We start from the raw sequence: 22,877 nt of genomic DNA, 5'->3' as shown, positions 1-22,877 counted from the left end.
CGTGGACGGTTTACCCGCCGACGACTGCCCCCCCTCCCCTGTTTTTTGCAAACTCCTCCTTACCTCAGGAGGCAGATTTTGCTGACTTTTTCTGGCTTGGTAAGTCAACTGGAGGCAGAAAGGGTATCAATTCCAGCTTCCTCTTTTTGGATTTGGGAGAGGAACTCCTTTCCACTGAAGAGGCCCTTCTCTTTGAAGTTTGCCTCTCAGATGGAGTGCTGGATTGGACAGGAGCTGTTCTGGCAGACTCTTCGTCCGAAGATTGATCCCTGGATTCCAGGTATGAAAGGAGTCTTCTATGCCTGTCATGAAGGGTCTTGGTGGAAAAGGTTCTACAAATCTCGCATTTTTTAATGTAATGTGGGTACAGACAATAAATGCAATGCTCGTGGGGGTCTTTGTAGTAAACCAATTTCTTCTTACACCTCGTGCAGTCCCTGAACAGGGAAGGCTTCTTGACAGCCTGAGGTGCCTCCATTTCTGAAGAGAAGTTCAGTCGACGATTTTGAGAGGAAGACAACAAGTTTTGTCTCCAAGGGTAATTGAAAAACAAAGCCCCTAAGAAGGGGAACAAGATGGAATATATTTTCCAAATATATTCCACACAAAAGTAGAAAGAATTTGAAAAGCTCAGAGAGCTTGAGGATTCCCTGTGTCTGTTAGACTGCGGTGAAAAATCTGAAGATGGCTGCCGGGGGTGGAGCTTAAGCCCTGCCACCTCATTGGCTGGGGCCATAAGGACCAAAGTGAGGTGGAGGGACTACACAATGAAATGGCTCATAGGCCATAGTGGGCTATGTACATGCACTGCTAAAAAAAAAAAAAAAATGTATCACCGAGGATTACCAGTCTGACACGGGGAATATTCAAGCATCTGAATCTATGAAAGATCCAATGCTGGAGAAAAACTATTTAACTTTCAAAATATTTCTCCACTAAACCAATCACGGTCCTCTGGGTCATACTGCCCACATCCAATGACAGTCCTCTCCTTAAGCCCCACCCCCGGTGACCATCTTTAGATTTGGTAAGCATGTAAAGTGGCAATTTGAACAAAGAAGAGCCACAGAGGGGAAGGAGTGAGGGTTCGCATGTGAATCCATGCCAGACCCATGCTGAAGAACAATAGTTACAGTAAGTAACTTAAACCTTCTCCAGCATGGTGTCTGGCATGGATTCACATGCTCATGAATAACGATTACACAGCAGTACATATACACAACCACAGGAGGTGGCAATGCTCAACAGAAGCAAAAACTCACCTCTGGAACAGACTCACCTCAAACAAACAAACAGGTGGCATAACACTGCTTGGCCGACTCGGGACTCCTCCCTGGAATCCCAGTTGATGCAGTAGAACCTCGTGAAGGTGTGGGTGGACCTCCACATAACAGCCCTGCAGATATCGAGCAGGGCACACCAGAGAGAAACGCTGCTGTTGCTGCAATGGCTCTGGTGGAGTGGGCTCTCAGCCGGCCTGGCAGCGGCCTGCTAGCCTGTCGATGATAGTGCATGATGTAGCCAGAGAGCCACCTGGAGATGGAGGCCTTTGACAAGGCCTTTCCCTGATTCACAGGTCCAAAGTAGATGAACAACTGAGAAGTCGCCTGAAAATTCTTTGTACATGCCACATAGAACTTCAAGGGATGAGCAACATCCAGCGAATGCAAGGCCCTCTCCGCTGGCTACGACAGATTTGGGAAGAAGACCGGCAACACCAAATGTTCGTTGAGGTGGAATTTCCGACAGTACCTTTAGCATAAAGGTGGGTTGTGTACGCAGTACCACACTCGAAGCGTGGAAAGACGAGTAAGGTTGCTTGCAAGACAGGGCCTGGATCTCCACGACCACCTGGCTGAAGGTGATGGCCACGAGGAAAGCCATCTTCCACGAGAGAAATTTGAGCAGGACTTTATGCATAGGCTCGAAGGGTGCCCCCATGAGCTTAGTCAGGACCACAAAGGCGCTTATACATCAAGTAAATAGTACATTGTGCTCCTAAACCGGGGCAGGAGCCTTAACCGGTGGAAAAGTCCTGAAGAGCCCTTTGAGGAACTCTTTGACAAGTCTGAGAGGCCACAGAGAAAGCTTACCATGCGCCCTGGTATAGCGGATATGGCTGCCAGGTGCACCTTGATAGAGGCGTGTGGTAGTCCAGCCTTGGCCAGGGAAAACAGGTATGGTAGGAGCTGAGGTGCTCTGACATGTAGAGGGGTAAACTGAGTCCGGAACCACACAGAGAAGCGCTACAATTTGTGGCCGTAGCACATCAATGAGGATCTAGCCTTGGGCAGAATGTCCTTACATTCCGCAGGCAAAGCATAACGTCCAAATTCTAGGGCTGCAGGAGCCATGCCTTTAGGTTCAGTGACTCTGGGTCGTGGTGTAGAATCTCCCCCCACGCCCCTTTGCTGGTGAGAAGGTCCTGCGGTAGCCTGATGGGCGGGGCCACTGATAGCCGCAGCAGATCCGGGTACCAGATTTGTCATGGCCACGCCAGTCTGACGAGAATCATCCTGCAATGGCACTGTCAGAGTGTGTTGATCACATCAAGCAGGAGTGGGAACGCAGGGAAAGCGTACAGCAACAGTCTCCCATGGGAAAGAGAACGTGTCCCTCATGCTCCTCGGTTGTGGGAACCTGCTGTCAAACCTCTGGCACTTGGAATTCGCTGCTGTCGTGAAGAGATCGATCTGGGGTTGCCCCCTTTCCCCAAACAGGAGGTCCACCTGATCCTGTTGAAGCTTCCACTCGTGGCAAGAACGCAGCTCCCTGCTGAGCAAGTCTGCGATTGTGTTCTGGACGCCCCGCAGGTCCTTTGAGAGGGCTGGCGAGCGGGCCCACCCTTGCTTCCAGATGTAGAACATGGTGATGGTAGTGTCCGTGAAGATTCTCACCCCATTGCCCCACATTGACAGCAGAAAAGACTTGAGGGCCCAGAACACGGTCTGAAGTTCCAGAACGTTGATGTGGAGACCCTTTTCTTGACTGCCAGAGGCCTCTAGCGTGCAACTGCCCAGTGTGTGCTCCCCTTCCTCTTGGCCTCGCGCCGTTGCTAGAGGAGGCCTTCTTCCTTCTCCTCAGGGCAGAGCCGAAAAAGCTCGGATGCCCTGGCAATCATGGTGTGGAAGGAGCCAATCTCGTCGGGCGGGGACGCCCGAGGAATCGGAGACGGGAGGCCTGTTCCATCGTCACCGCTGTCATCCGTCCCTGTCGTGGCCGTGTCTGTTCCCATGTCGTCCCTCAGGACCGGGGAAGGCGACAAAGGCTGAGAAGGCCATGAGGGCTGAAGGGGCACTGGATGAATTCTCTTCCTCTTGTTTGGAGGGCTTCCCGACGGACCCGGTACAGCTGGGTCGTCCGTCGGGGGTAGGGGCAGTCTCGTCCTCATCTCCGTGCATAAGGCTTGGATTGCCGTCAAAATGGCTGCCGAGTTGTCCTGCAGCTCGGGTTGCGACGGGCGTGCTGGAAGCAACGCTCGTTTCTCCTCCACGGGAACCTCGTCGTCATTGCCACCCTCGCTCTCGTCGTCCCCCTCGTTGGGATTTCTCCCGTGGGCCCGGCCTCTTCCAAATTCTCGGTCAGTTCCTCCTCGGAGGTTGTGTCCGTAACGGCCACCGCCCCCCCCTTTTTCCACCAGGGTCTTCACTGGGGTCTCCTCGATGGGCTTAAAAGAGGATTCCCTCCGTGGAGGCAGGGAAACTCTGGGCCCCGAGGTCGCCGCCACTGGGATAGTCTCCACAGGCTTCGCCAGGGACGCAGCGACTCCCTCGATAGAGGCCTTAGCCGGGTGAATCAAGGCCTTCACCACCTTGGGCGCGCTTGAGGCCTTCACCTTAGGGGGAGGGTCACCACCTCGCTCCCCTTCGGCCTTATCCTTTGAGATCGACCGGGGCCTCTCCAGAAGCTTAGCCGGGTTCTTGGATTTTCTCTTCCCCGAGCCAGAGCGTTGGCTTGCGGTTGATGGCGTCGGTGAAAGTGCGCCCTGCCTGGCAGCCGAGGAGCCTGACCGTTCGGTGCTCCCGGTGCCCGCGGACTCCCGGTGCTTTGCCTTTTGTTGGGCCCCTGTCGCTGGGGCGCCCTCACAGGACTTAGAAGACCGCTCGGACTTCTTCTCACCTGCTGGGCTCTTGCCGTCCAGCCAGTTGCAGAGACGGGTCTGATGATCCCTCATAGTCCGATCCGACATGTTCATGCAAAACGCACAGTCCTTCTCCACGTGCGTTTTGTCCTCGTGGAGGCAGAAAAGGCTCGTCCGCCTTGACCACATTTTGCAGGTTAGATCTAGGGCAGATCCTGAACAGTTTGCTGGGAGTCGAGCTTCCCTTCTCCTGGGCCATGTTCTTCTCGTCTGCGAGGTAGGCCTCAGAAACTTCTGGAATTCTCCAAGAAGCGTAGCTCGACGAAAACTTCACCCTTGAAAGGGCGTAGATAAATCCGAAACGGGTCCCCGTTGATCAGAAGTAGAAACAGTGGAGCTTGACGCTCGATTAAACCGAAAAAAGAGATAAATCTCTTTGAAAAGGCGCAAAACGCATTAAAAGCTCGAGAGCTATAGCATGAGGACTCCCAACACTTGAACGTGCGGTAAAAATCTGAGGATGGCTGCCAGGGGCGGGGCTTAGGGAGAGGGCAGTCATTGGCTGGGGGCAGTATGACTCAGAGACCAGTGATTGGTTACTACTGAGAAAGACAGATCAGAAACGAAACTGATACTGATTTTTTCTTTACCGAGGATTCCCGGCCTGACAACGGGGAATATTCATGAGCATGTGAATCCATGCCAGACCCCATGCTGGAGAAAGAACGTTACCGGGTAAGAGAGTAACTTTTTCTTCGAGGGTCCTCCGACGTATTCCATATCTATGACAGACTCCCAAAGCAGTACCAACGTAAGGAGGAGGGAAAAGAATTTAGAATATACAAATTTAGAATGCCCAATCAAATTGCAGAGTAAAGGACCGCCTTGCCAAAGGCCAGATCCTGCCCCCGGATAGAATCGAGGGAGCAGTGACGTACAAAAGTATGGACCGAAGCCCAGGGGTTGCATCACAGATGTTAGGAATGGGAACACCCCTCTGCAGGGCAGTAGAGGCAGCCATACCCCTGGTAGAATGGGCCCGTAAGCCTACCGGAGGGTCCTTACCCGCCAAGCGGTAAGATTCGGAAATTGCCAAGATGATCCATCGAGACAAAGTCTGCTTAGTAACAGCTTGTCCCAAACTCCTTCCAGCGTAACCAAAAAAGAGTTGATCGTCCACTCTGACCCGGGACATGCGGGAAATGTAGAAGCTTAAAGCTTTCCTAGGATCCAGGCTATGGAGCTTTTCCTCTTCCTTACCAGGATGTGGAGGAGGATAAAATGCCGGAAGAATAACCTTCTGGCTTAAATGAAATTCCGACACCACCTCCGGAAGAAAGAAAGGACGAACTCTAAGGACAACCCTGTCCTTATGAAACACAGTGAAGGGTGGCTTACCTGAAAGTGCCTGTAACTCACTCACTCTGCGAGCGGAAGTGACCGCAACCAAAAATACAGTTTTAAGTGTTAACAATCGCAAAGGGCATGAATGCAAAGGCTCAAACGGAGCACCCATCAGAAACTTGAGAACAAGGTTCAGATCCCAACCGGGCACCTGGAAAGGTGACGGAGGGAACACATTAGTGAACCCTTTCAGAAACTGAGAAATCAAAGCGATTTTAAAATAAGAACACTCCTCAGACAAGCGCCTAAATATAGACCGCGCCGCCAGGTAACCTTTGATGGTACCCACTTGCAAGCCCCTGTGGGCCAAAGAAAGTAAAAAGGACAGAACCATGGGGATGTCACATGCAAAAGGATCCACATTCTGAACTCTGCACCAGTCGCAGAACTTACGCCAACGGTACAGAGACTTTGTTGCTGGCCTTCGGGCCGACAGCAACACCTCCATCACGTCTTCAGGGAGGTCCCAATCCTCATACCTCAACCTTTCAGAAGCCAAGCGTGAAGGTTGAGGGATCTGACCTCTGGATGGAGAACCTGACCCCCCTCCCGTGGGAGCAGATCGTCTCAGTAGGGAAGACGACGTGGAGGGCAGATGGACAAGTCGAGAAGGTCCGGGTACCACGTCCTCCGAGCCCACGCCGGAGCAATGAGGATCATCCGGGAACCGAACTTCCGTAACCTCCGCAGCACTTGCGGGATGACGGGGACTGGAGGAAACGCGTACAGCAGCGGGAATGACCACTCCACCACGAACGCGTCTCCTAAGGCTCCTTTTGGAGGAAATTCCCGCGAGCAGAACCTCTCGCACTTCCGGTTGACACTGGAGGCGAAGAGATCCACTTGAGGGGTCCCCCAAAGGGCGAAGATCTCCAGGAGAATCTCCTGAGCCAACTCCCACTCATGAGAGATCGTGTTCTGTCTGCTCAGAGCGTCCGCCGTCACGTTTTCGTCTCTGGCCAGATGAACTGCCGAGATCGAAACTTCCTGCTGGATGGCCCAGAACTCGAGCTGCATCGCCTCACTGCACAGAGGAAGTGACCCTGCCCCCCCCCCCCTTTTTGTTGAGGTAGTGCATGGCCACTGTGTTGTCCATCAGGATCAGGATACTCTTTCCTCGCACAGTCGGCAGAAAAGCCTTCAGGGCTAGCCCCAACAGATGGATATGGAGTCTGGACTCCGACGGAGACCAACGACCGCTGATTGTCAGCCCGTTGGCATGAGCTCCCCATCCCGTGAGGGATGCATCCGTCACGATCGTCACCTCCGGCCAGGGAAGCCAAAATGGAGCCCCCTTCATCAAGTTGCCTTCGACGGCCCACCACAGAAGGTCCCGGGCGACCGAGGGCGGCACCTGAACCGGGTCCGACATCCTGACGGAGGACTGCGACCATTGCATCTTGAGTGCCCACTGCAAAGATCTCATCCACAAGCGAGCCTCTGGCACCAGAAGAATGCAGGATGCCATGAGGCCGAGCAACCTCAAGAACTCGAACGCTGGGAGCGTCTGGGCATGCCGAAACTTGTGCACCATCTGCTGAATGTGAAGAGCCCTCACCTGGGGAGGAAAACACTGCCCCAGGGAAGTGTCGAGCACTGCTCCGATGTACTGGAGCCGCTGTGTTGGCGTCAAATGGGACTTCTTTAAATTGAGGGAGAAGCCCAGCCTGTGAAGGGAGTGGCAGGTGACGGACAGATGATCCAGGACTTGCTCGGGAGAGCTCCCGCTGATCAACCAATCGTCCAGGTAGGGGTAGATGTGAATCCCCCCTTGCCTGAGATGCGCTGCCACCACCACCATGAGCTTGGTGAAAACCCTCGGGGCGGAGGTCAATCCGAACGGCAGGACCCGAAACTGAAAGTGCGAGTCGTCAACCGCGAACCTCAGGTACTTTTTGTGCTTGGGATGGATCGGCACATGGAAGTAAGCATCCTTGAGGTCGAGAGACATCAACCAGTCCTGAAGCTGAAGGGCCTGGAGGACTTGAGAGAGAGAGTAACCATCTTGAACTTGTCCTTCCTGAGGAGTTTGTTCAAACCGCGCAAGTCCATGATGGGTCTCAATCCTCGTCTTTCTTCGAAATCAAAAAATAAGGGGAATACCATCCCTTGTTCCTCTCCGCTACAGGCACCAGTTCTATGGCGCCTTTCTCCAGCAGGGCTTGAATTTCCTGCGCAATGAGCGGATCCGGACTCTGCAAAGAGAGGTTCCCCGGTGGATTGTCGCGAGGCCTGTGCCGAAAGGGAAGACAGTAGCCGTGGGTTATGATCTCCAGAACCCACACATCTGAAGTAATGGCACGCTATTCTACAAGATGCTGCGCCAGCCTTCCCCCAACCGGCGAAGCATGGGCCTCATGACTGAGCAGAAGCGGCTGTGGCGTTGCCTGAGGGCAAAGAGGCAACTGCTCACGCGGCCTTGGCACCTCGAGTACCTTGTTTTCCACCTCTGGCACTCCTACGGTTGCCCCTTTGACTTGCAGCTCCTCTCGCTTTTTCTAAAGGATGAGTAATAACGAAAGTAACCATCTTGAACTGCCCGAGCGGCCTTGGCACCACGGGTACCCTGTCGTCCACCTCTGGTACCCATGCGTTGGCCTCTTTGACTGCCAGCTCCTCTCGCTTTACTGAAGGACGAGTAATAGTGAAAGGAACAATCCCTCCATTGCTTTTCCCTAGGACGAAAAGGCGGAGGTTGGCGAACTGCAGCGCCCAACGACTTCGCTGCAGCTTTTGAGGTCTGCAACCTCTCAATGCTCTCGTCAGCCTTGCTGCCAAAAAGGTGTTCACCGTCAAAGGGCATGTTGAGGAGCCGGGACTGCACATCAGGAGCAAACCCCGACTTCCGCAACCACGCAAACCTGCGTATCACGGTGCTCGCCGCCATGGACCTGCTGACGCATTCAGCCATGTCCAAACCCGACTGAACGGACTCACACATACCATCCTGGACCATAGCAAGGAAACCATCCGGTTCGTCCCCTTCGGGAATATGTTCAGCCGCTAACGCAACACAGTTCCACAGAGTGTGTGTGAAACGAGACAAGGCACAAATGGAGTTGGCCGGCTGAAGCGCCATACCACCAGAAGAAAACACTTTCTTTGCCCAGCCATCAAAACGTTTGTCGTGCCTATCAGGAGGGATGGTAGGGTACGACGCCTGCTTTGCCGGGGCTGTGGCCGCCTGCACCACCAAACTCTCCGGAGTGGGGTGCCTGGTCAAGTAGCAGGGGTCGCACCAATCGTCCAGGTAGGGGTAGACGTGAATCCCCCTTTCCTGAGATGCGCTGCCACCACTACCATGAGCTTGGTGAAGACCCTCGGGGCGGAGGTCAATCCGAACGGCAGGACCCGAAACTGATAGTGCGAGTCGCCAGCTGCGAACCTTGGGTACTTCTTGTGCTTGGGATAGATCGGCACATGAAAATAAGCGTCCTTGACATCAACCAGTCCTGAAGTTGAAGGGCCTGGAGGACTTGAGAGAGAGTAACCCTCTTGAACTTGTCCTTCCTGAGGAGTTTGTTCAAACCGCGCAAGTCCATGATGGGTCTCAATCCCCAGTCTTTCTTCAAAATCAAAAAATAAGGGGAATACCATCGCTTGTTTCTTTCCGCTACAGGCACCAGTTCTATGGCGCCTTTCTCCAGCAGGGATTGAATTTCCTGCGCAAGGAGCGGATCCGGACTCTTCAAAGAGAGATTCCCTGGAGGATTGTCGTGAGGCCTCTGCCGGAAAGGAAGACAGTAGCCGTGGGCTATGATATCCAGAACCCACACATCTGAAGTAATGGCACACTATTCTACAAGATGCTGCGCCAGCCTTCCCCCAACCGGCGAAGCATGGGCCTCATGACTGAGCAGAAGCGGCTGTGGCGTTGCCTGAGGGCAAAGAGGCAACTGCTCACGCGGCCTTGGCACCTCGAGTACCTTGTTTTCCACCTCTGGCACTCCTACGGTTGCCCCTTTGACTTGCAGCTCCTCTCGCTTTACTAAAGGATGAGTAATAACGAAAGGAACCTCCCCTCCACTGGTGTCCCCTTGACGAAAAGGCGGAGGTTTGCGGACTGCAGCGCCCAACGACTTTGCTGCAGCTTTGGAGGTCTGCAACCTCTCAAGGCTCTCGTCGGCCTTGCTGCCAAACAGATGTTCCCCGTCAAAGGGCATGTTGAGGAGCCTGGCTTGCACATCAGGAGCAAACCCCGACTTCCTCAACCACGCAAACCTGCGTATCACGGTGCTCACCGCCAAGGACCGGCTGACACAGTCTGCCATGTCCAAACCCGACTGAACGGACTCACACATAGCATCCTTGCCACCCTGAATAATATCAAGAAAACCATCCTGTTTGTCCCCTTCAGGAATATGTTCAGCCGCTAAGAAAATACAGTTCCACAGAGTGTGCGTGAAATGTGACAAGGCACATACGGAGTTGGCCGCCTGAAGAACCATACCCCCTGAAGAAAACACTTTCTTCGCCCAGCCATCAAAACGCTTGTCATCCCCATCAGGAGGGATGTTAGGATAGGACGCCTGCTTTTATGGGGCCGTAGCCGCCTACACCACCAAACTCTGCGGAGTGGCGTGCGTGGTCAAGTAGCAGGGGTCACTACTGGCTGGGCGGTATTTTCGCGGCAAAGACTTGCCCACCGCCGGGAGACTCTCCGGAGCAGTCCAAGCCGCTGCCACCCTACTTTGCAGAGCCATATGGAATGGCAGTACCGGGTCAGTGGGTGGACCTTGGTCGAGGATATCCGTCAGGTCATCCTGCACAAAATCAACTGGGGGTGCCGACGACCCCAAGTAGTCCGTGACCCTCGACATAAGGTGCTGGTACGATGACTCAGCATGGGTGCCAGGCTCAGGCCTACAGAACTCCACCTCCGGAGAGGTGTCCAGACCACTGGCGTCATGCAGTGACTGACGCAAGTCCTCAATCTGGCTACGACCAGAAAGAATCTCATCTGGTACCGTGTCCGGATCCAACCCATCTTCAGAACCCTCTTCCACCTCGGAAATATACTCCATAGGCTGGAAAGGGGGCAAAGAATACGGGAGAGAGACATGTTTTGCCTTGGCCAGAGCCTTTCTAGGGGGTTCCCCTGTGCCACGGGGTACCTCTGACACCACAGGCTCGAAAGGTATTGAGGGCATCGAGTGAAACAGCGTCGAGGTCGAGTGAATCAGCGTCGACATCGAGCGCGGCGCCGACAGCATCGACGACTTTGACACAGGCCTCGAGGGCGGAGCCCCGAGTGTCTCCTTCGACAGCCTGGGTGCCGATGGCGTCGACGACTTCCTCGGAGGCGGAGCCTCGAGAGAGTCCGTCGACGACCTCGGCGCCACCGGCAACGACGTCTTCTTCCAAGACGTCACAGGTGCACACAGGCTCGAGCGCGTCGAGGACCGGGACCTGGAACAGGCATGACTGGAACGATTCCCCTTGTCAGAGTGGGACCTCTCCCGCGAATCGTGCCGATCACCCGAGCCTGAAGGCGTACGAGCAGTGTCTCCAGTACGGTCACGACCGACCACTCTCAAAGGCGCGGACGGACCGGAGCCCTGCGATTCAAGAATCGCCAACATTTTCTTCCCGAAGGAAGCCCATTCCTCCGGAGAGGAACGCTTGGTGGGACAAGAAAACCGCCGACGGGCAGAGTCCTCGGATGAGGACGGGGAAGGCAACCGATGACTGCGCTTCCGGGAGTGCCTCGAAGAGGCAGATGAGTGGCGGGAGCCACTCCGGGACCCAGATCCCCTAGACTTAAGACTACGATGCGGAGAGTCACCCCTCGAATCGTCAGTCGAAAGCCCAGTGACCTCGCCTTCCGGGGCTTAGACACCTTACCGACCGACAGCTTCTTCTTACGTTTCCGCAAGGCCTTGGACGTAAGCGACTGGCAGTCGACACAATCATCCGTGTCATGGGCCTCCCCGAGGCACCAGAGGTAGGCGTCATGCGAGTCAGTCACTGACATCTTGGACCCGCAGTCCCCACACTTCTTGAAGCTCAGACGCGGTGAGGAAGAAGAGGAAGACATCCCGAGAATACTTCACAAAATGAACAGGTTCAAAGAACCAAAAGAACAGAAACTCCGAAGAGTCGAGGTGCTCCGAGATCTCCGAAGCAAACGCGTTTGCGGAAAAAACGGAACTGCGGCTACGGGCGTCGTGCGTCCTACTTATAACATCTGGTGATGTTGGCCGTCGGAGGAGGTCCTCGAGGACGGCGTATCGACGTCATCGACGCAGACACCGAAAGATTTTCCGAAGCAGCACAGCTGTGGTGATTACTGTCACAGATATGGAATAATTCAGAGGACCCAATCCCCTCGAACAAGCGGTATCTGAAGTAGGCAACTGGTCCCTTATCGTGTAATGTTCCCCTTGTGTGCACCACTCTTGTGATTGCTTAGGCCTCATCAAGTTTTGGATGTTTTCGTGCATTTCTTTCTAAGTGATGCTTGCTGTAATTCCCAGGAGTTTATCACATGGGATAATAGGTATCGGGTCCGGTGGTTTGTAGTCCTGTTCTTCAATACCCATACGGGAAAGGGCATCGGCCTTCCCGTTTTGGACTCCAGGTCGAAATGTAATCACGTAGTCATATTCAGCAAAGAATAGGGCTCAACGTAACTGTTAAGATTGCGCTTTAGCAGTTTTTAGATACTGGAGATTTCAGTGATCCGTTACGACAGTGATGGTGTGTCTCGCACCTAGAAGGTAATGGCGCAAGGCCTTAAAAGGCAGACTTGATGGCTAGGAGCTCTTTATCTGTGATGGTGTAATTGAGCTCGGGGAGGAGGGGGGTGTAAATTTACGTGACCAGAAGGCAACTGGGTGTAACAGACCCGTTTCAGGATTCTTTTGCGAGAGGACGGCTCCCATGGCCATGTTTGATGCGTCCGTTTCCACCACGTATGGGAGTTCTGGGCGAGGATGACGTAGAATTGGGGCTGAAGTGAATCAAGCCTTAAGTTCCTGGAAAGCTCTTTCTGCTTCCTCTGTCCATTGAAATTTTTTATTGCTCTTTTTTAGTAACGATGTGATGGGATGTACTATCTGTGAGAATTCCGGAATGAACCGGCGGTAGAAGTTTGTGAAACCTAACATGCTCTGTACTCCCTTGAACGAGTTTGGGGATGGCCAGTTTAGGATCGCGTCTACCTTGTGTACATCCATACGGATACCCTTCGGACTAAGAATGAAACCATGGAACTCCACCTCGGAAACATGGAATGAACACTTTTCAAGCTTGGCATAGAGCTGATGCTGGCGGAGTTATGTCTGTACGGATCGAACGTGTTTGACGTGGTCTTTTTTTATGTGGAGTACACTAGGATGTCGTCAATGTATACTAAAGCACAGACATCAATTAATTCCCTTATAACATTGTTCATGAAATATTGAAATGCAGCTGGCGCGTTGCAAAGGCCAAAGGGCATTACTTGATATTCGTACAGGCCATACTTGGTACAAAAGGCGGTTTTCCATTCGTCGCCCTTTTTAACTCTGACAAGGTGATATGCTCCTCTTGGATCTAGTTTTGTGTAGATTTGGGCGTCTTTGACTTGGTCAAACAGTTCAGGAATCAATGGCAGGGGGTAATGGTTTTTGACGGTAATCTGGTTCAATGCGCGATAGTCGATGCATGTTCTTAGGTCCCCTTCCTTTTTCGGTACGGAGAATAGAGGACTGGCCGTCGGGGACTTCGAGGGACAGATTAACCCGTTTGCCAGGTATTGGTCGAGATAGGACTTCAGGTGCTGGTTTTCTGGTTCTGTGAGTGCGTAGATTCGTCCACAAGGGATCTGGGTGCCGGGAATCAGGTCAATCTGGCAATCGTATGGTCTGTGTGGGGGTAGGGTATTAGCTTGTTCCTTCTGAAACACGTTTTGAAAATCCTGGTACTCTCTTGGTAGGGTCCCGGCCGCCACTGTTCCCAGAGTAGAGGTTCTGGCGTCGATTGATTGTTTCTCTTGACGAGAACACCTTTGAGCACAGGTCTCGGAGAAGGCCAGCTCCTTTGCTCGCCAATCTATTTGGGGATTATGAGCTACCAACCAGGGCATCGCTAAGATCAGTCGAAACTGAGGTGCCTTGATGAGGTCGAAAGCGATAGATTCTTGATGCCCATCCTGGCACAGAAGGGTTAATGTTGCAGTGCATTGGGATACTGAACCGGAGGCTATTTCCGTGCCAATGACTGTGGTTACAGTGTCTGTGGTTAACTCTGGACATAAAGGAAGTCCCATCTTTGCTGCAAGATCTTGGTCTATGTAATTCCCAACAGGTCCACTGTCTATGTACGCTCTTGCTGCATGCATCCGCAATGGTTGTTGGTGAACGATCAGGATCACAGGTAGTGCAAAATGGGAGGTCTGTAGTTCACCACCTTCGCTCGACAAGTGGATCCCTACACTTGCCGGGCTGGGCAGTTTTCCGACTCTTTGGTGGGGTCTTCCTTGTCCGTAGCTCCTACTATCCTTCTCGTGGATTCACTGGGCACTCCTTTAGAAAGTGACCCGATTTTCCACAGTACAAACAGAATTGCTGTTGCCTCCTCCTATCTCTTTCTGCCTTAGTCAAGGGTGACCTGACGCCTCCAATCTGCATTGGTTCCCCTGAGCCTTCTATTGATCGAGAAACATTGTCCCTTGAACGCACATAAATAGGGCGAGAGTCGGGTCTGATCCGATCTGCGCTTCGGTCTTGCAATCTTTGATCTAGCTGAACCACCAGGTTAATAAATGCTGCACAGTCTTGAGGCGGGTCCACTACTTGTGCGAGGACATCCTTTAGCTCTCCCCACCGACCCCTATGAAATAACACGGTTCTCTTCTCTGCTGGCCATTCAGCTTCAACCACAAGTCTATTGAACGTGGCGATGTATGTCAATAGGTCTTGGTTCCCTTGACGAAGGGATAGAAGTTCGTTGTCTAGAGCCTGTCCATGAGTACGATGGGCAAAAAGTTTTTCCATTTCCTGTTGAAAACCCCTGAAATCGCGTAACATAGGATCATCTTGAGTCACAAATGGTACTGACCAGTCTGCAGCACTTCCTCTCAAATAAGATAGCACAAATGCGACCCGTGATTGGTCATTTGGAAAGGCCCCGGGCCTGCAAAGGAAGTGCAGACGGCACTGGTTCATAAAAGTGGCATATTTCTTAGGATCCCCAGTGAATCGCTCCGGTGGCGCCAAGGGAACTGCCCCAGGAAGGGTTATCTGAACAGGGCTGGCTGATGGTACTGGCATTGTAGGCACGTTTCCCGGCAATGGTGCATGTCCTGCTTGTGACTGGAGAAGTTGTCGGCTTAGGTCATCTGTTCGTTCCTTAGCAACTATCAACTCCCTCCTCAGGGTGTTGGTCTCCTGCCGGGCTGCGTGTACTTCGGAGCGTAACTGTCCCAATATTTGGGCTAACTGGTCGGTTCTGACGTTTCCATGTCGCCCAGGTGGATTTTTGGTGTGAGGCTTTGCGTTCTGTAACGCTCATCTGATATCCACGGAGACGCCACTCAGCCGGTCCGGACTTCCGACCACTTCGAACTCTTCCCTGGACTTGCTCAACCAAGCACTGGGCCTGAAACACAGTATTATCAGAGGTCAATTCCCTATTGGTCTTGCTTGTCTAGCCCCCCTTTTCTTCCCTGGGTCCCAACCTTCCCCCGGACCTCTCCTCACCTTGTTTTTTGATGTGGGGCGCTCTCTGTCCTGCCTTCCATGCAGGGGTGCGTTGGGTGGTGCGGGCTGGAGGGTGCCTAGTTGCTTCACTGGCACGGGCCCGGCGGACGGGGCTTGCTGCGGCTTCGGCCCGACCGGTAATTGGAATGAGTCTTACAAAGGTTCTGATGGCTCTAGTCGCTTTAATAAAGTGTCTTTCTTTCCTTAGGTGATGAAGGTCTTGAGGATGGTGATGCGCTGCTGAAGTAAGTAGGAATGCGAAGCGTGATGCTTATTGGCTTCCTTAGCACTAACCAAAGTTCGTCTTTTCTGTGTCCTTTTAGGTGCCGCAGTAACCCAGCATGGAAGCGAGCCGAGGAGATGAGCTGCGGTGAGAAAGCGTGATGTGCGGCGCCTCTTAAATGTTTTGCGCTAACCTGATGTGTCTTTTCCCCTTTTTCAGATCGGCGGGATGCTCCGGAGCAGAAGTTGTCCGATCGACGGGAGTTCAGGTAAGGATTAAACTCTATTTGCAAATTCGAGAGAGCCAAGTATTGCAGAATGCTTACTAACGTCTTTTCTTCTATTCTTCTCCCCTTTGGTAGGGCCCGGCGTGCTGAGATGGAGAGGACTCTGCCGTAGGAATCCGCAAGACTGGGACGAGCTGGACAGAAGTTGGATGCTCTTTGAGGTGAGTATTGGCAACAAAGTTCTTATTCTTGCAGGTGTGCTGGTGCTGAAGAAAGAAGCGGGCCTCTTCAGGAGATCCGAGCACGGTGAGTGTCACGCTGCAGGTGCAGAGAAACGCAAAGCATGTTTCTCAGGCCGGGTGTGGTTTAAATAGTCTGTAGGTATCCCAGGTATCCCTCGGCTGAGCCACACCCGAAAGACTAGACCGCTCATTCAGTTCAAGGAACTGAATTACATGGGGGCATCCATTGCCCCATAATACATTGCAAGTCCAATACGAAGTGGATCTCAGGACTGTGTGCGAGCTTGGTGCCAAAGGCGCCAAGTCTGAGTCCAAGTAGGTGTCTGAGGAGATGGAGAAACGCTCAGGGGCCGACTAGGTGGCCGTGACCTGGTTCCAGCCTGATATGCCGGGGGCAGGAATCGTGACAGAAGAGTGGTGAACTGCTTCCGGAGATGTAGCCCTGACGAGCCAGTCGTCGATGTATGGGTAGATGTGGAGGCCCTGACCCCTGAGGAGGGCAGCCACCGTATTCATGAGCCTGGTAAAGACCCTGGGGCCGAATTGAGGCCAAAAGGCAGGATCTTGTATTGAAAATTATAGCCCATGATCCTGAACCGTCGGAAAGAACGATGGGGCTGCCAGATCGGTACGTGTAGGTACGTGTCCTTTGGATCCAGGGAGCACATCCAGTCTCCCTTGCACAATGTCTCAGCTAAAAAAGCTGGCGTAACCATCTTGAATTTCTGAAGGGGTAAGGAGAGGTCGAGGGTGGAAAGGTCCAGCACCACTCTCAGGCCCGCCTGGTTCTTCTTCTGAATGGCAAAAATCCTTGACTAAAAGCCCAAGCCTCGCTGGGACTTCCTCCACTGCCTGGCTCTCTACGAGCGACCGGATCTCTGCCAGAAGAGTTGCTGTTCCAACCTGAGGGAGTGGAGGGGAGGGAGGTAGGAGAGGCTGGGATAGGTAGGCGGTACCCCATGGATACTACAGAGAGGATCCAGGGGTCCGCGAAATTCTGGTGCCAGAAATGTGCATGGAGAGCAAGCCTGTCCCCGACTGGAGACACTTGGACCCGAAGGGCCGTGTCATGCCTTCTTTCCCTTGGAGGCTGTTGCGGAGGAGGGAGACTGGAAAAAGCCCATACTCTCCCACTCTCCTCTTTTTGTTGCTTGGGCCGGTTAGGAGACGGCGAGTGGTCTGGCTGCCTGAATCTCCGTTCCTGGAAGCCGTGGAACCCTCCATACATATGTCTCCTGTCAGAGCACAGCTGTGACTGGGTGTCCGACTTGGGAGCGGTCTTTGTCAAGATGGATAAAGACCTGGCCGTTTGTAAGCTGTTTTTATTCTTGGTGGAGTGGAAGAGGCTCCCCCTCGCCTACCCCCCGCCCTCGAACGGTAGATCTAATATGCGTTCCTGGACATCAGGGTTGAATTTAATGGCCCGGAGCCAGGCTGTCCTCCTCATGTCCGTGGCGATACAGATGGCACGGACAGAGTTGTTATGGGCCACAATGGATTCCATGAGGTTGTGCGCCACCAGCTTGGCCTCTGCTAGCCCCGCCTTAAAACATGATTGACTGCGTAGGGAGTTACGGGAGGAAGTCCGCAATTTCCCGCCATAACCTCTGGTTAGCGGCAGCCAGCATGGCATCAGCGTTGGCCTGATGAAGATGCAGGGACACGTTGGAATAGAGTTTCTTGCCACAAGCCTCCATGATCTTCTCCTCCTTGCCTAGTAGAGCCGCAGAGGAGGAGGCTGAGGACGACTGAGGCTTGGAGTATAGTGATGCCGCAGCGATCACTGAGGAGTGTGGTTGAGGATGGGCCAAGAGCAAGAGTGTATCCCCTTCCATCTGCCTGTACTTGGCATCTAGGCGTCAATTGAACGGCTGGGATAAGTGGGGCTTAAGCCAACCCTTCTTGGCCAGGGAGACTACATCGGTTTGTAGTGGAATCCCCGTTTTGGCAGAGGGGCGTCGTGTGAGGACTTCAGCCAGACCCCCCTGCCGGCTGCTCAACCTCGGGCTGGGGGAGGCCCAGGTATTCCGCCAGCCCAGCAAGACATTCGTGGAAGGTCCTGGCTGATGATGGCATTTACGGATCCTCCTCCTCATCATCATCACCTGTGTCCTGCGGATCAGGAGGATACTGTGGAGGTGGAGGAGTAGCGGGTGCTGTAGGCTGGGGCACAGGGATCACAGGCTGGGGCTAAGGAGGCGGCGGCGGCAGCAGCTGCACCGGGGACGCCGGTGGAGGCGCTGCAAGCATAGTCGGGAGGACTTCCCTGATGGTGCCCTTGACGATAACCCCCATACGAGGTGACTTCATAAGGCAGAGGAACCTCTTGAAAAATCACTCTTCACTGGCCGTAGAAGTGGCAGGGGGTACTGACGGGGTAGACGGGAGCTGCTGCAGCCGCTGCATACCCTGGCCATATGGATGCAGTGGGAAGCTGCCCTGTGTACAAGAGGGATAGGTGGGAGGCCAGTCCCACCTTGACACTCGTTCTTCGCCGAATTCCTGTGATGTCGGCAGCCATCTTGTCGAGCTGCCTGCCACGTGTTGCAGGCGTACTGTTGGTACTGGGGCGTATCCCCTCAGCCATATTGCCGGTACAAGGGCAGAGTCCATCGGATTACAATCCGGTACAAGAACCTTCCGGTCCCTCAACACTACCACCGGGAGGATCCAATGATCCCTCGGCCTGAAGGCCGGTAGCTGCAGCAGACCCGGTGCACATGCTGGTATAAGGACCTGACCGGTCCCTCCGCGCGGGAGAGTCCTTGGGAAGGAGTCTCCTTTGCAGGAGTCTCCTTTGCAGGTTGCGATGGAGAATAGGGGCCCTACCTTGGGCTTGGCTCGATGTTTCACAAAGTTCTTGAGATCCCCTGGAGGCGACTTCTGGAAGAGCTCCCTCCACCTGGCCAGTCTGTTTTTCAGCGCTTTCGAGGACAGCGAGCCACACGCTGTACAAGCTTGCCAACCGTGGTCTGGGCCAAGGCAACGTAGGCAGAGGGCATAGGGGCCAGAAGTTGGAAAGAGCCCGTTGCTGGATGGGCACCTGCTGAACCCTGTGGAAGTCGACATGCGCCGGGGAGGAGCGCGACGCCTGAGGACCGAGTACCTGAATGATAAAAAGACAAACAAGACAAATAAGTATCTGCACGTGGAATTACATGGCTGAAGCCAAACCCAGGAGCGCTGGTGAATTCGGCCCGTTCCTGTTGATGCAGAAAAGGGGACTGAGGTGTGCCCCCCCCCCGCACCTCTAAATTTAAAGGGGAAGAAGATTTTTTCTGGTGAAAAAGGTTCCGTCTCCCATCCCTTGGATGGGACACCCATGCAGTATGGAGGGAAGGGGACGGAACGTAAGAGTAACACAGTTTTAAAGTCAAACTGTTTTTTCTTTTACCGAGGATTCCCAGCCTGACAACGGGGAATATTCCTGAGCATGTGAATCCATGCCAGAACCCATGCTGGCAAATGTCCTCTTTTGTTTCATGCAGATGGTACCTTGCAGGAGGTTCGGACCGGAGCCGTGTGATGGAAGATGGAGAATATGGCAAGTCTTTAGGGCTCAGAGCGTGCAATGGTGAACTAGTAAGCAAGAAAGAAAGAAGCAAATAAAAAAGGTCCTTACTGATGGCTTCCTTTCCTTGTATCTTTTGCAGGGCTGAAAGTCGAGGAACCCGATCCAGAGAGCGCCAAGATGAATCCCCTAGAAGTAAGTGACAACTGGAGTACCAGGGGGAGCAAGGAGTCCAAGAGAAAGGCAGTGGTGAGGCCCCAGGCAGTGCAGCGTTGGTACAATGAACGCCACGCACGTTCTTGGGGATGGGCAGGGCTAGTAAAGCCCCCCGCCCATCCAAGATGGAGTCCATGATGCTCGGATCCTGTGAGATTTACAAAATATCACAGGATTTGGGGAGAATGAGCTACTGTGCTGGCAGATAGTTTTTGGCTGTCTAGGCACTGTTCCTTGGGCCCCCACCCACCCCATGGCTGCACTAACTTGGCCCACCCCACCCCCCTCCACCACAGTAAAAAAACATTGGATGCACTATGGACTCAGACCAGAGTATATGAGCAGTAGCAGAGATTACACAAAGGACCACAATCACTGTGACCCAAACAAACACTGACTCAAGGTTTCAGGTAAAAAATATAAGTACATTTATTTTTAAACCATTTGTTATAAAACACTTCACTTCTATAAATTCGAAACCACACGTAAAATACACTACCCATAACCAATTCCACTTGTGCCAGTAAATTCAAGGTAAGTACATTAGGATTTGACAGACCGGTGTTGCGATGCTAACGCGTACCCGCGGATAGAAATGTGTTAGGCAGAATCCTGTGCAGTGCCCTTAGGGACCACTACACACAATTAAGACTACAGGTGGCAATAAAAGTTTTACCTTTGGTACAAGCCTGTACAACTATGTCAGAGTGATAGCAGTGCGGAGCAGCCAGGCTTATCTCAAGAGTATATGAGCAGTAGCAGAGATTACACAAAGGGACCACAATTACTGTGACTCAAGCAAACACCGACTCAAGGTTTCAGGTAGAAAAATATATGTACATTTATTAAACTTAAACAAAAACCAAACGTTAAACATACTACAACTAACCAATTCACTTTGTACAGTATGTCTCAAGGTAAGTACCCTGTGTTTGAATGAAACGGTGTTACGAACAAAACACGTTACCATGAATACGATTGCGATCACTTTTTGACAGTTCAGTCTACTAAATAAACGCATATCCGTGACATGAAATGCTACCGGGGCAAAACACACTTATACCCAGAGGGAGTTGGAGGCAAAAATCACAGGCAATATTTTGGTTAGGCAGACAGAATCGAGAAACACTCAGAGACAGGAGTTCAAAAGTCAAAGGGCCGGAGCCAGGGTCAAGTGACACCGGCAACCTGTTGCCGAAGATCACACAGTCAGACAGTTTGCGATTCAACGTAGCCAAAAGTACTTCGATATTGTCAATGTTCGGAAGCAAGTTATAAGAAGGAGGGAAGACAAGGGCAAGCCTTGGAGATGAAGAAAAGGGGTTCACCCAGTTTCCTCAAGCAGAACACAGTACCTTATTCCAATGGTGCAGCTAGTGCCCTGGCAGTTGTTCCTGTTGGTTTCCCGCAGACCCACGGTTCCTGGAGCTTCGTTGTGAAGGAGGACGTCTGAAGGGGGTCTGCACCACACAGGGATGAGGCCGGCAGCAGCGACAAGGAATAAAAGAAGCGCTCCTACTCCTTAAAAACAGGAGAGGCTCTTCAAATGGCTATCCGGACCACTACAGCAGTGTGCAGCGATTTCGACCAAGGAAGAGGATCCTCTGGCTGAAGAAGATGAGCTGGTTATCCCACAAGGCTCAAGGGAGGAAGACTCCGGACTGAATCTTCTCTGAGTTGTTGAAGGGTAGATAGCTCAGGACTGCAGCAGGGCTTCACCGGGACGGGGTAGTTGCAGCAGCCGTCGTCCTCTCCGCTTCTTTTCGGTTCCTTGTAGTTCCAGTGGCGACTGACTTCTAGCCCAAGAGACCTGCCTTTTATGCCAGAACACCCATTCACACAGCCTGGCTGTCAATCACCCAGCAGGGGGGTTGTCCAGCCTGGACAACCACCTCAGCCAATCATGGCAAAGTGCGACTTGGGTCTCCAAGGAGACCCTGTGCAGGGGGTGATTACACCTCTCCCTCACATTCAGCCCACCTAGACGCCAAAGTAGGGCTTCTGGTCAGAAGCCCGCCAAAGGTCGGCGAACAAAGGAGGCAAACCTGGTTTGCCGCGCAAAGAAAGACCCAAGAAGGATGTTAACAAAAAGAAATGGCGATTAAACCCAACCGGAGCCGAAATAAAACTTATTTGGGCTAGCGGGTTTAAAGTTCGAGGCTGCTAACATAGCCTAAAACAATACCATGTTATGTAATATAATCGCGGTAGGAAAATTAGGGTAGATACCACTGCCACCAGCCAAGTCTTAATGTTAAGGGAGCGAAACAATGCTCCAGGAGGTACAGATAAAACGGGCTAAGAATTAATCCTTTTCCAATACTCCATGTAAGATGAGGTGTACTGGATCTGTGGTTAAATAACCATGTAAAGTTAATGGCAACTTTACCCTTTTCTGGGGGACAGTAGTCAGCCACAGAAATGGAGTCGGTGGGAAGTCTAAAAGACAACCCTGTGTCACTGCACTGAAGGTGCTGTGTAACACACAAAAGTGTGGGACTACTGAAGTGGTGTACTCCAGAGTCCACAATCACAAAAACAGATGAAATACACATGGCAAAACACAGGTAAGAGTGGGGGAAAAGCTCACACTCTTACCAAGTGGAAAAAATAAACTCCAGAAATCCAGCAAAGCTGCTGGGGGACTCACTAGGTAAGGGAAATTAGCCATAGAATGAGAATTCTCCCTAACACTACACTTATGCACTCTCCGATGCATCTTCCCCTACCCGACCTTCTCACACAGAGTCGCTGCGGTCGTGGCCATCATCCTCCCACGCTTAGACTATGCTAACACCCTATGCCTGGGGGACCCCCCAACTCCAATGGATACATAACACTGCAGCAAGGCTCCTTCTTACCCTAGGTCCCAGAGAAAACAACTGCAGCCCTCCATTTACTTCACTGGCTGCCGATCAGGCAATTATCCACCTTCAAGGCAATGTGCATCACCCACCGAGCAATGCACAACACAGGACCAGAATACCTGCAACACAAACTGACACCCTACAGACCCACCAGAAACCTAACATCATGCCCAGCTCTCTTCCTTGTCATCCCAGTCGCAAAATCGACCAGAGTAGGGGGATCTGCTTTACCCAGTCCAAGCTCCCACTATCTGGATACTCTATGCTGCATAGAGTATCACCTTGCTTTCCGGAAGGGTCAAGACCTGGCTCTTCCCCTCTGCATTCTGACGGATCTAGTTCACCTCCTGGGTGAACCAACACCCCCAAAGAGGAGGATGGCCGTAGCCTTGACCAGCGGGCTTGTCTAATTCCCATTCTCATG

At 52.7% G+C, this 22,877-nt stretch overlaps 1 protein-coding gene across 2 annotated transcripts in view; it reads right to left on the bottom strand.

Moving 5' to 3' along the window:
- SASS6 (SAS-6 centriolar assembly protein) overlaps nucleotides 1–22,877 on the bottom strand; it is a 1,114,399-nt gene that overhangs the window by 171,771 nt on the left and 919,751 nt on the right. The window lies entirely within an intron of this gene.

The sequence above is a fragment of the Ambystoma mexicanum genome, chromosome 1q, assembly GCF_040938575.1.
Source record: "Ambystoma mexicanum isolate Mex_15411 chromosome 1q, UKY_AmexF1_1, whole genome shotgun sequence".
NCBI classification, from domain to species: domain Eukaryota; kingdom Metazoa; phylum Chordata; class Amphibia; order Caudata; family Ambystomatidae; genus Ambystoma; species Ambystoma mexicanum.
The sequence above is the reverse complement of the archived record's forward strand: the minus strand, read 5'-3'. Positions and strand labels throughout refer to the sequence as shown.